We start from the raw sequence: 13,513 nt of genomic DNA on the forward strand, positions 1-13,513 counted from the left end.
GGTCACAGAGAGAAGAATCTAGAAGTGAGGCATGATGTGCTCATGCCCACCTAGGGGCTGGTGAACCTAGCTTTGAGTTTTGCTCTTATTAGAAAATGGACACCCCTCTACCCCCAAGCTCCCTCTATGCTAATGTGAACCTCACCCCACTGTTTCTGGTCCATGGTTTCATTGTGATTTTCTGCTGGTGGCACAGACATCCACAGCACCAGTGAATCCCTGCGGCCACCTTTCACCTTCCATTCAGAAGCAGCCTCAGGCCAGGTGGCACCAACTGGGGCTGCACAGGCCAAGGAGCTCTAGGCTTCTGACAAGCCACCTGTTCATCTTCCTAGGAATACTGGTGTCTCAGAGTGGGAATGCAAACTGGAAAAATCCACAGCTTCCCAGGGCAGGATGTGAATAAGACACTGATGTCCCTCCCTTCCTCCATGTCTTCCAGTCTTTGCTCAGATGCTGCCTTCCCATTGAGGCCGTGGTAAACTCCCCATCCCTGCCTCACCCTCTCCATCCCTTCCCCATCCCCTTCTCATCCCTCCCCATCCCCATCATCATACCCTCCCCATCCCCTCTCCATCCCTGTCATCACCCCCATCCTCATCCCCATCATCATCCACTCCCCATCCCCTCCCCATCCCCTCCCCATCCCCTCCGCATCCCTTCTCCATCCCATCATCATCCCCGTCATCATCCCCATCATTATCCCCCTCCATCCCCTCCCCATCCCCATCATCATCCCCTCTCCATCCCCATAATCATCCCCATTATCATCCCCATCATCATCCCCTCCCCATCCCCATAATCACCATCATCATCCCCTCCCCATCCCCATAATCACCATCATCATCCCCTCCCCATCCCCTCCCCATTCCCTCCCAATCCCCTCCCCATCCCCATCATCATCCCCTCTCCATCCCCATCATCCCCATCATCATCCCCTCTCCATCCCCTGCCCATCCCCATAATCATCCCCATTATCATCCCCATCATCATCCCCTCCCCATCCCCTCCGCATCCCTTCTCCATCCCATCATCATCCCCATCATCATCCCCATCATCATCATCCCCTCCCCATCCCCATCATCATCCCCTCTCCATCCCCATCATCCCCATCATCATCCCCATTATTATCCCCTCTCCATCCCCTCCCCATCCCCATAATCATCCCCATCATCATCCCCTCCCCATCCCCATAATCACCATCATCATCCCCTCCCCATCCCCATAATCACCATCATCATCTCCTCCTCATCCTCATAATCACCATCATCATCCCCTCCCCATCCCCTCCCCATCCCCTCCCCATTCCCTCCCGATCCCCTCCCCATCCCCATCATCATCCCCTCTCCATCCCCATCATCCCCATCATCATCCCCATCATCCCCTCTCCATCCCCTGCCCATCCCCATAATCATCCCCATTATCATCCCCATCATCATCCCCTCCCCATCCCCTCCACATCCCTTCTCCATCCCATCATCATCCCCATCATCATCATCCCCTCCCCATCCCCATCATCATCCCCTCTCCATCCCCATCATCCCCATCATCATCCCCATTATCATCCCCTCTCCTTCCCCTCCCCATCCCCATAATCATCCCCATCATCATCCCCTCCCCATCCCTTCCCCATCCCCTCCCCATCCCCTCCCCATCCCCATCATCATCCCCATCATCATCACCTCCCCATACCCCCATCCCCATCATCATCCCCTCCCCATCCCCATAATCAGCATCATCATCCCCTCCCCATCCCTCTCCATCCCCTCCCGATCCCCTCCCCATCCCCATCATCATCCCCATCATCATCCCTCCCCATCCCCCATCCCCATCATCATCCCCTCCCCATCCCCCCATCCCCATCATCATCCCCATCATCATCCCCTCCCCATCCCCTCCCTGTCCCCTCCCCATCCCCTCCCTTGCTCCACCCACCTCCATCCCATCTCCTTCTAACACCCTATGTAATTATGGATGTATTATGTTAACCATCTTGCCAGCCTTTACTATAGGGAAGAGATTTTGTGCGTTTTGTTCCTTGCTGTATCCCAGCACTTAGAACCCTTTCTGGCATGTTCTAGGCATTCAGTAGATATTTGTTGAGTGAAGAAATGAATGAGGAATGGTCACTGTGACTTAGTCCTGGCCTCACATGAACAAACTGTTTGACTACCACCCTGAGTCACAGTATTCTCACCTGGAAAATGGGGGTAATAATCCAATTCTTAATTTTCAGAGTGATTGAAAGGAAGACCTGGATTCCTGTATGTGAAATGCACTCTGTAAATGTAACAGATCCATACTATTTACATTGTATGGGAATCCCTCCCCATAAAGAGATGGTAGAAGCAACTACTAGCAAATAGCCTGTGTTGATATGTGTGTTCCCTGCCCCTTTGCTGAAACTGTTAGCTGCTCCAAACTCCTGATTCCTGAAGGTAATCCCCCTCTCTTTATCCAAAGAGAAGTTATTTTGGAGGGAGGGGAGCCTAGCACCCACAGCGACAGCAGATCTAAGGCCATTGCATTGAGTTTAAGGGATGTTTTGCATAATATGCACACTTACCAAGTGGCAATTGTACAAAAGGGATAAATATAGAATCTGAAAATGGAATTCTCAGGACCTGTGCCTTAAATATGGGCATGACATCCTCTGTCACCAGCACCCCCAGGAGCAGAGCCCGAGGCAGGATTCTCTGGGAAGCGCCTTCCCTAGAGTTCTGCTGACTCAGGAGAGCCAGGTGCATCAGCTGAAAGTTTTGATAATCAAAGTTTGCTCTGGGTGATGAAGCAGAGCCTGGGCTGAAGAGAACACTTGGGAATCTAACTAGGGCAAGCAAGAGGGCCCAGAAAACTGGCAGGGAGCCGAATGAGGAGACTTTACCTCCTGAGCAAGCCATTCCCACTTGGTCACTTTACTGGTGTGATGTCAATTTGTACAATTCTAGTTACCTGACTGTTCCTTCAGTGTTAGCTGTTCTGGCAGATAGCATGCCCCTGTCTTCTTGCCTGCAAAAGAGATATGGATAAAAAGGTTGCACTGGGGCCACCCACTACTTTTCCATTGGTGCATCCCTCTGTATCCTAGCTGTTCTTCTCCCCGTGCTGGAAGGTGTGGACTGCACACACAGGCTTGTAGCCATCCCCTCCTATCCCTTCCGTTTCTCATGAAGCACCGTGGGGTTGAGGGAGATACGAAGGGATGAACTTTTAGTCAGGAGACTGGGAATTGCATCCCAAATCTGCTGCCATTAGCTGAGTGACTTTGAAAATATTGCTGACCCTTTCTGTGCCTCATTTTCCTCACCTACAGAATAGGAGAGTCATGCCCATCTTGTAGGCTGGTGGTGAGAACCAAAGGAGAACAGGTAAGTAAAAGTGCCCAGCATGTAGTAGGTGAGCTAGACATGACTATTGAATATGGCCGTGAATAAACAATGGTCTCTTGACACCTGCTTCTCGATGCTAGAATTTTCAAATTCCTAACACCAAAAGAGAAAGAGAACTGACATTGAACACCAACTGCATGCCAGGCTGTATCAGATGCCTAAGGTATCTCATCACATTTACTCCCCGATTCATCCGGTGAGCTCCATGGTGTCAGATGAGGGGGGAGAAAGTCACATGGCCCCAGTTAGCCCACTGATAAGGGGCAGAACTGGGACGCCACACTGGCTCTGGTTCCAAAGATCTTTCCCTGTCACTAAGCTGCTTCCCAGGAGATTGAAGTTTAACCTGGGAAGATTCCAGATGGCACAACTGTGGAGCAGGCCCATAGCTGCCGGGAATGAGGCTCATGGCTCAACAACCACCCGCACACACTGACATCCGCTGCCCCCACCTCTCTGCACAACAATGAGAACCACCTGCTACAAAACAAAGCAAGGAAAAGAAAAGAAGTCTCCACTGTGGGCTGTGAAGAGCTGTAATTCACAGTTGCATTCTAGCCACACACACAGGCTGGATGCAGGAGACCACAAGGTCCAGCCCTTGGGTCCAGGGCTGGGCAGGGAAACTCAGGAAAGCATGATACCCAAGGACCTCTGTACTTGAACCTGAAAAAGAAAGAAAAAAAAGATGACAATATTTATTGAGCTTCTAATACGTATCATAAACTATGCCTCATGCCTTCCTATGCTCTGCTTTATTTGCTATGTAGAATAATCTTAGGAGACAGTTCTTACTCTCCTTTTACAAGTAAGGAAATGGAGCTCAGCAAAGTCATATAGAGGAGACGGGCTCAAATCCAAAGTCGGTCTGTCTCCAGTCAATAGCTAAGACCAGAAGTCTAGCAGAACAGGACTGACTAAAGGCTGAGGCTGGAGAAACCAAGGTAGGACAGGGATGACTTCACATATGCTCTTCCTTCTTCCTGGGTGGCCCTCCCTGCCCCCCAGAACCCCATCCACCTAAAGAATTACTAGGCAACCTCTCTTCAGCCTATCCCAACATTGGGGTTAAACCTTGTAGTCCAAGAACCTGACATAAGCAAACTAGCACCTACCTAATAGGTACTCAAATATTTGATTATGGGCAAATAGTTGACTAAATCAAAGTCTTAGGGCACAGCTGTCCAAGAGAACATTCTACAGTGATAGAAATGCATTTCAGTCTGGGCTGACCAATATGGTAGCCATGTGTGGCTATGATGTCTGTATGGGACAGTGTGTTCCTGGATACCCTGGGGCTTTGCTATTTTCCCTATTGCTGTCATTAGCAAATTCATTAAACATGAAGATTTTGTGGGGAAACGAGGCATGGTTGATTCTGCATACAGGTGAATATCCTCTGAACACCACCAGCCTGTCTTGGAATACCTTTTGGGGACTTTCTCTACTTTCATTAGCTGTTGGTTCCAGATAGTCATCAAAATAACATTTCCTTTTTGAAGTGTGAGGATTGGCTCTCCATAGGCCTTGATTCCCTGCTGGACTGTAAGGAGGACTTATTTAGCTTTTCAGGGGACCACTTTTGTACCACTTTGCTTTTCAGCTCAACACTGAAGGTGTAAAGACAAAACTCTGGCATTTGCAGGTTGGTGGGGATTTGGTGTTGGGATTAGGGCAACACCAAGACTGAAGGCACCTGCCTGGGAACATGTTACTATCATTCCAGGATTCAAACACCAGAGAACATCAATAGCTGGTCCAGAAATGGGTGCTTCAGGAGCATATTGATGCTCATTTATATTGATCCATTCCCTCTTTCAGAGGAGAACCTTCCAGCACAACTGGGACCTACCTTAAAGTCGAACAAGGAGCAGGGGGTGGCTGGATGCGGGGCAAGTTGCAGGCTGTTTGAAAGATGACTTTAAGGCAGCACCACTAGACCAACTCGGAAGAGGTAGTAATCTACTTCCTGTTCTCTGGTGTGATTCAGGGAGGAAGACAGGGTGGATCAGTGGCCCCTGGGCAGAAACATTGCATTTGGCAGGGAAACACCATGAGAGGCACCAGCTTGAGGCAAAGTTTCTATTTTGCACCTAAGAGCAAACTTTCAAAGAAGCTCTTGGGACATGAAGAAGATGTAATTGTGGCTTTCACCCAACTCTGTGGACTCCTGAATTCTAGGTGTTACTGGTTTGCTTGGATATGAAGCAGTGGGAGAGGGAGTGCGGGGGTTGAGGTGGTTGAGGACACCTGGGCACAGCTGGGTGCCATTCTCTCCCCAAGGGCTCTGACCTCAGCCAGTCACATTTCCCACCAGGGAGAGCTCTTTGTCCTTTCTTTCTGCTGAGATGCCAAGGCACTTTTCCTTTCTTGTCTGGGTGGTGCATGATTCTCCACCTCAGGGCTCTGATTCTGGAAAGGAATGAAGAGGAAGGATGGCCCATGGCTGCTAAGCACATCTGAGCTGGCTGACTTGGCATGGAGTTCTCAGGATTCTCAATGCGCCGACTCAGAATGGGACCAATAGCTTGCCCAAGAGTAAGAAACCCATTACTAGTCAGGGCAGCTCTGTATGAGATGCAGTAGCAATGTCCAGAAGCTCTACAGCTGCCTCTGTCTCTGCCTCACTGGAGCCTCAGTTTCTTAATCAATAAAGTGAGGGCATTGGACCATATCCCCTAGGCTTTTCAAACTGTTCCTCAGAGGCTATAATAGGGATGGTGGTGGGTGGGACTCTGGAATGCCCACCTGAACTTCTACTACTTATGTATTATTATTAGTAGTAGTACTGATAATACATAAGCCTGTGATTTTGTCTCTTTCATTGGTTTACAACTCTGCCTGAGATTTGTTTTGAAGAAATTATTTGGTGGCTAAAAATACTTTGAAAATCCCTGGACTAGATGAACTCTAAGGTCCTGTTTTAGCTCTCTAATTTTAAGGTAGCACCTGCTAATTGGGGCAGATCATAAACTCAGGTCAGAGACTAACAGCTTGTAGTAAGAAGTCCTGATGCTTAATTCCAACTCATTTTAGCAATTTGTTCACTTCTTTAAATTTGGTGCTTGGAGTTAAATCCATAGCTGTTTTTGTGTGTGAGCCTTTTTGTTGTTGTTGTTAAGCTAACTCTCTGAGCTCTGGGAGACTGTACTGGGGGATTCTGTCAGTTGTCTCATTCCCCATCTGGGAGGTTATGGGGTGGCAGTGAGGTCTGTGAGGAAGGCTGTTTTCCTACCATCACCCTTGGCCACCTCTTCTGGAGCCTTCTGATGCCTCTGCCCTAGAAGAGATCCCCACACAGGGAGTCAAAGACTCCTCATCAAGGATCACAAGAGAAGTCATCTCTCATTAGCTTTCACCCAATTTAATGACTGATGAAGCACAGCCCCACAAGGCTCACCATGAAGATAGAGTCAATGGCTTTGCCATAAATACCCATCCCATGCTCACAAACACCTCTGCCTGCTCTTCCACTTTCTGGGCTAGTGGTCTGGGAATCACACTAAAAAAACTGATCTTTGAGGGAGAAAGTTAAAGAATCCATATAACCCAAAAGGAGTTTTTCCATTTTTTTTTCTTTTTAGATAACTTGATTGAGGTATAATTTACACACATACACACACACACACACACACACACACACACACACACAAAATGGACCCATTTTCAAAGTACGGTTCCAAGAATTTAGACGAAAGTAGCCCACATAACTCCCACCCCAGTGGTGACATCCAGTGTATTCACACCACTCACCACTCTTGCTTTACCATGATGCCACACCACTGGTCTGCTAGAATAGCACCATGGGCCAGGTGAGTGATTGGTGATGGCAGTGCTCTCTAACTTGTTTGCATTTGGGGAATATGGATCACATTTTTCAAAATTTATGGAACTGAACATTTAAAATTGGTCCAATTTAAAGTTGGAGAAACTGAGGCTTAGGAAAATTAGATACATTTCTCAAAGCCAACCCTTCTTAAGAAAGAGCCAACATCTGACCCAAGGACCCTTTGATTTTGATCCCATGCTTGTAGCTACTATGTTATTCTACCTCCTTTCTTTACCATATCCAAAGGTGGAGGAAATGCAGTTTGGGAAGTAGTAATCTGGTCTAACCATTTAATTGTATAAAGGAGGAATTAGACCCTGAATATGAACTATTTGTACGACAAATTAGGGGTGAAGTCTAGACCAGAGCCCACATTTGGTATTTTCTCTTTCTGGTGATGTTGATGCTGATGTCAGTATATTTATATCAGTAATGAGTTATCATATCTGAAGACCTAATAAACAAGAAGAGTTCCTGATGTGCTACATTAGTGCAATGATTGTTCCTAATCAATGTGGAGTGCTTTGCAGCCAAGCTTCTCAGACAGAATGTACCGGTGAATCATACGGGGATCTTGCTGAAGTATAGATTCTGATTCAAAAGATCTTGAGTATCCCAAAACAGTTTCGATGAATTCAAAAGCAAAATTGAATAAATTAAATTTAGAAGATCCCTTAAGTTTTCCTCTCTCCATATGGAGGGAACACACACACTCACACATGCACACACACGTGCATACACAGGCAGACATACATTCAAAAATACACACACATACACACCAGCTTTGGACATAGATATTAGCATGCTTCTGCTATCAACCTTAACTTGGTCACCCAAAACCTTGATTATAAGGCAAATTCCTGGACATGGATCAATTGGTCATGCCTACAAACCACAACTGAATGTTTTACTGGCTTACATTTTCCAATTGGAATTAGACATCACTGGATTGAGTATATTTGTTGACTTTGTGTCTGAGTCAGTCAAAATTGCAGGGCCCAGGGAAGGGCTATTTTGGGCTAAGAGCTTTTCATCTTGTGCTGTCAGAACCCCTTTTGGCTAGTGATTGATTGATAGATCCCAATCCAAATCCAATTGCTCATCCATTCTGCCCAGGAGGATTCAGGATATATTGATCTCTGTCCAAACTCATCTGGGGAGAACAATGGCTGCTACAACAGAGAGAATGCTGCTTGGAGTCCTGCATTGTGGTGCTTTTGCTTCTCCTGCCAACACAGACTAAGTCTTCATCTGCAGCACTTTAGCAGCTGGCAAGCACCATCCCCAGCCTCAGACAAATCTGATTCTTCATTCCACAACGTGTCCTTTGATGGCATATTCATTTAGGCACATTACAGTCATACAGATGCAGGCTGACCCAGTTAGCTCTACATGTGTTGTGAATCCAGTTAATTGTATATCAACTAATTGCATAATTCATTTATTAATGGGCTGAATTAAACTCCAAGTGCTGCATCTCCTCTTCAGAGCATCAGGGTTGAGAGAAGGAGCCTTGGGAGTATTTTGCTTTTCAGATCTACGATCCTCCCCTCTCCAGAACATACTCTGATTTTTTATTTTTTTCATGTGGGAAAAAATATTCCATGAAATCAGTATATATGAGATTTTAAAAAAATCAGCTAAATCACTAAAAGTGTTAATAATCCTTTATATCCAGCTGTACATTATTAGGGTATGAATATTGGCATGTCACATTGGTGCCCTCAAAAGCAGTGGTTCTGAGAACACACATTCCCCATTTAGAAGGAAGTTCAGATTTCCCTTGTGCCTCACTTACTGCCTCTTGGAATATGACTGTCCATCAGCAAATGCCCAGGGCTGCAAGAGTTCTCATTTCACTGGTGAAGATGTACTCTTCCTATCTGAGGCCCCAGAACCCTGGCTTTGGATACTGGCTTATTCAAAAGGAGGTTGCATCTCATCATCTGTCAGCAGCCAACAGTACAGGTTCAAGGTGGCACTTCCTCATGGTGTGCCCCAGGCAACTACACTAATTGTCTCTGAAGTCCTTCTCCCTGCTGGTGTTGGAGGCAACCCATCACACCCCTTTCTGCTACTTTACCACAAGAGTAGGGACAGACCTTTCCCTTATGGATGTCTTAGGTTGGCTTCCCCAAGAGGAAAATTGAGGTAAGAATTTGACTGCAAGAACTTTCCTTGGGAAGTGGTTTCAGGAAATGCTAGAAGAAGGGTGGAGAAGACAGGAAAAGAAGTGCTGTGGGCAAGGGGCATTTGATCCTGTCTAGGACCTGTGGGAGGCTGCACAGAGCATCCTCAAAGTTGTCCCACAATTGGGGTTTTTATCTGCCAATGCTCGTCTGTCATTGGATGAGAGCTTCTCCTAGGAGAATCACCTCTTTGGCATTTGGGGTCTGCCCCTCAAATGGCCTGGGGGAAAGTCTTCAGGTGCTTGCAATGGGATCCTATGGGCACATACTGGAACATATACTGGGCAAAGCACTGATGGCTGAGAATAACCCAGGGTCCTTACTAGGCCAACATTCTTCTTTGCTTCTGGCTCCCTGTGAATTAAAACATCAACCTAATTTATTTGCTCCCCTTCTGTCTACATCAGAACAAACTGGGGCTCTAAAGAGAGAAATTTCCCCATCACTCCCTTATTCTAATCCCCTCTCCCACTTCTCTAAATTCTAATTTCTTGCCTCAGGATTAAGCTCTTCCCAGAGAGACTCTCCATGTGGAACACAGATCTCTTTCAGGGAGAGCGCACCCACGCCCATAGGAGTGTGTTCTGGGCCTATATCCTGAGAAAACAGTGAAAAAGTTATGTCAGCCTTGCAACATCTAGTTTGGTTAAGTCCTATAGATTATTATGTTATTACAATAATAATAATACTTAACTTTTCTATTATTTTTACAATTTCCAATGCTTTTATTTTCTGAGTTGATTCCACCAAAACTCCTGGCAAATAGGCATTATTAGATATTGCCAAGAAGAAGAACAGATCCCTAAGAGGGCAGTTCAGGCTCTGAGGCAGTAGGAAGTAGTTATTAAGAATTCAGGTTTCTAAATCCATGGACCTGGCTCCAAATCCTGTTTCCTTTGAGTACCAGCTGTGTGCCCTAAGACATTTTCCTATGACTGTTTCATCAAACTTGAAGTGAAATTTGTAATAATAGCAGTCTACTGGTCTGTCTTGGGATTTGATAGGGTAATGGAAGCCAAGACTAGTCCTTGCCTACTCAGCTTCCAATGACAGTTAGCTGTTGTTTTACTACTAACTAACGGAAAGTCACCCCACAGTGTCACAGCCGGAGCCCAGACCTTATAACTAACTCTTGCCTTTCTTCCCACCATTCCACATTCTTGGATAAATCCTGGAAATGACTCCAAATCAGTGATTTTGGGTCTGGATTTGCACAAAACTTTCTCTCAATTCCTACAGCCTTGGCACATGCATTGGGAGGAGGCTGTTTTTTATCCCATGCCCACAGATAGAAGTAAAATGTTTGGAAAATGGAAATAAAAACATACATAGATCCATACTGCTGCAGTTCCATGGGTTTAGGAGAATGATGCTATGTATCCGGCATAAAACAATCTTAACCTGAATGAATAAATTTGCCTCTTTATGTGGATAGGAGGTTGAAATGAAGCATGCAGGGCCTTGGTGTCACCAGCACCATCTTTATGCTCTTAAATGAATAACACATAAAGGACTTGCCTTATTACAGGAGAAAGGACCAAATGTGTTTGCTTTCATATATAGAATAAAATGAAATACATATTCTCAATGTGGAACTTCATTTTGATTACCCGTCTGGAGAAGGAGAGCAGAAAAAAGCTGCCCATACCTAACCAAACTCCCTCCCCGCCCTTTTGTTATTTGTTATTGAAGCAAATGAGGCCAATTGTTGGAAATTTCTGTGCAGCACTGAATGCCTCAATTGTGACTCTCACCGAGATTAATGTATTTAATTTACCTCTTTGGTATATTCGAGATGCTATTCAGCAGCCAGTTGGGAGTTCCTTGCCCTATAAGCTATCCAATGAAGAGGCACTTCCTGGCTGTCTCTACAGTGGCTTGCTTTATAGGGCTTTGGCTGAGCCTACAAGGAGAGGAGTTGGGCTCTGTATTTCCAGAGCCCCTCTCCTCCTCCACAGGTGACCATAAACTGAAGAAAATGGGAAAGAGCTGAAATCCAGGGAGTGACAAGCACGAAAGACTTTTAGGTACCATCTTTCCAGGCACTGCGTAGTATTTTCCCTCAGTGTTCTCATCAGTAAAGAAGCAACTTATAATCAAGGCCAACTTCCCCATCTACGGAATGAATTGAGAGGACTAAATACTTTTCCTTATGGCTCTGTTTTTGACTTTTTGATGCTAAGTACCAGTTTTGCGTTGCTTTGGACTAATAGAGGCAAAATTTCCTCTCCCCATGTGTTTGTTCTCAAATGCTTGATGAGTGCCTGCTGGGGGTACAGTACGACAAGAGACACATGAACCCTGCCTCCTGGGACTCCTAGGCTGATTGGGGAGATCAACCTCACCCAGGCAATCACCCAAAGACCTATTTGATTGCAGTTATGAGCAATGTCATAAAAGAAACATGCAGGGTACCAAATCTAGATGGGGGATTTCAGGCAAGATCTTGTGTATCTGCTCAAGAGCTTTGGCTTGGTCCCACATCTTGTCCAAACTTTGCAACAGAAGCTAGTCCAAACTTCAGTGTGGACTTCCTTAATGCTAGACTATGTTCTTGGTGGACCCCTGACCCAATCATCAGCTGTTACCTAAGATGATGCAATACTGCCTAACCACAAAAGGTACTACTCTGTGTGTGGAAGGACTGCACAATTACCTAATCCTCTTCCATAAGCCCATTGCCAGACCTCCTCAGACTTCCTTCAGGCCTTCTCAGTAATTTTCTTGTCCCCCATTTCCCTTTCCCCTTGTGTCCTTTAAATGATCTAGCTATGTCTGTGCTAATCGGAATTGAGACCAGCTGCTGCTGGTTTCTCTTCTCCCCTGCCATGATAGTGTGAATAACATCTGCCCAGTCACTTAAAATACTGGCTGGTGCTTTTCTTTGACAGTCTCCCTGAGGAAATAAGGTTTACATTAAATTTTGAAGGATGAGCAAGAATCAAGAGAAAAGGGACAATGCAATGTTTGAAGGGAAACTAGAACCCATGTTTTGGCTTCCTGTCAATAGCTCACTCAGTGGCACTTATCTGACCATGTTGGGGTTGGGTCATTTTGCTACATTTCTAGAATCAAAGCTGCTTTATGGCAAACATCTGTGAATTCCCAGGGGGTAGAAATTCTTCCTTATTCATCTTTTGTTCTCAGTTTTGGTGTACTGCCTCATCCTCGGTGCCCTGTAGAAAGAGGTATGCTTTTGTATTATTTTCAACATTTCTTGGGTGTCTACTCTCAGTTTATGTATGTGAATTGCTCTATCTGCTCTCTCAACAGGTTAGGGGGGCATTATAGCAGGTGCCATACTCACCTCTCAAATTTCACCAGGAATATCTTCAGCAGGATTCATCATTCCAAAAGATTTATTCTAGAAGTCAAGTAATGGAGCTCTGGCCCATGATTTCGTCAGACAAGTATATGCAAGGTCAATATATGGATAAAGTAGCTACATGGTTCCCCAAGCATGCCTACATTTTCAACTGAAAATTCAGAAAAACCCTGAAGAAGCCACCTCAAAAGACACCAAAATGAACACAACAGGTTATCCTTTCAGACAAGTGAGATAATCGAGGTCAAAGCAAGTTCACAAATCCAATCTCCCACCTGCATTATGACATAATGAGGTTTCCTCCAATGGACAAGAACAAATACAGCCTTAGAAATCCAAAACAAGGATAATTCATTCAGACTTTGGATTTAACTTATGTTTTTAAAGAAAGAGTGTGGAATGTTTCAAAACTAAGTTCAAGTAGAAATTGAGTGCCTAGCTCGCTATGTGACATCAGGAGCTCATTGCTTCTTTGGGGCCTTGGTCTTCCCAGTTTTCCAACATGGAACCATGACTATTGTGATAGTGATGGTGATAAAGATGGATGATGTACTTCAAAAATGCCACAAGACAACAACTGTTTGAAGCAGCACTATTATTTGATTTTATGTCTTGTCAGAGAGAATGAACTGGGGCTGAGGGGCACATAAGGCCCTTCCTCAGAGTTCTTTTGCAGCCTCACCATGTAGCCTGGAGAAAACGGCATGCCTCTCTCTTCACCCCATGGGCTTCCATGCTAAGCAGAAATCATCGTTGCTCTGCCCCCACCCTGCCTGTGCCC

General features: G+C 45.7%; 1 pseudogene; it reads left to right on the forward strand.

Annotated features, from left to right (window-relative positions):
* The first annotated feature begins 7,192 nt into the window (after positions 1-7,192).
* Positions 7,193-13,513, forward strand: part of LOC119537430 — a 45,000-nt pseudogene continuing 38,679 nt past the window's right edge.

The sequence above is a fragment of the Choloepus didactylus genome, chromosome 6, assembly GCF_015220235.1.
Source record: "Choloepus didactylus isolate mChoDid1 chromosome 6, mChoDid1.pri, whole genome shotgun sequence".
Classification (NCBI taxonomy): Eukaryota; Metazoa; Chordata; class Mammalia; order Pilosa; family Megalonychidae; genus Choloepus; species Choloepus didactylus.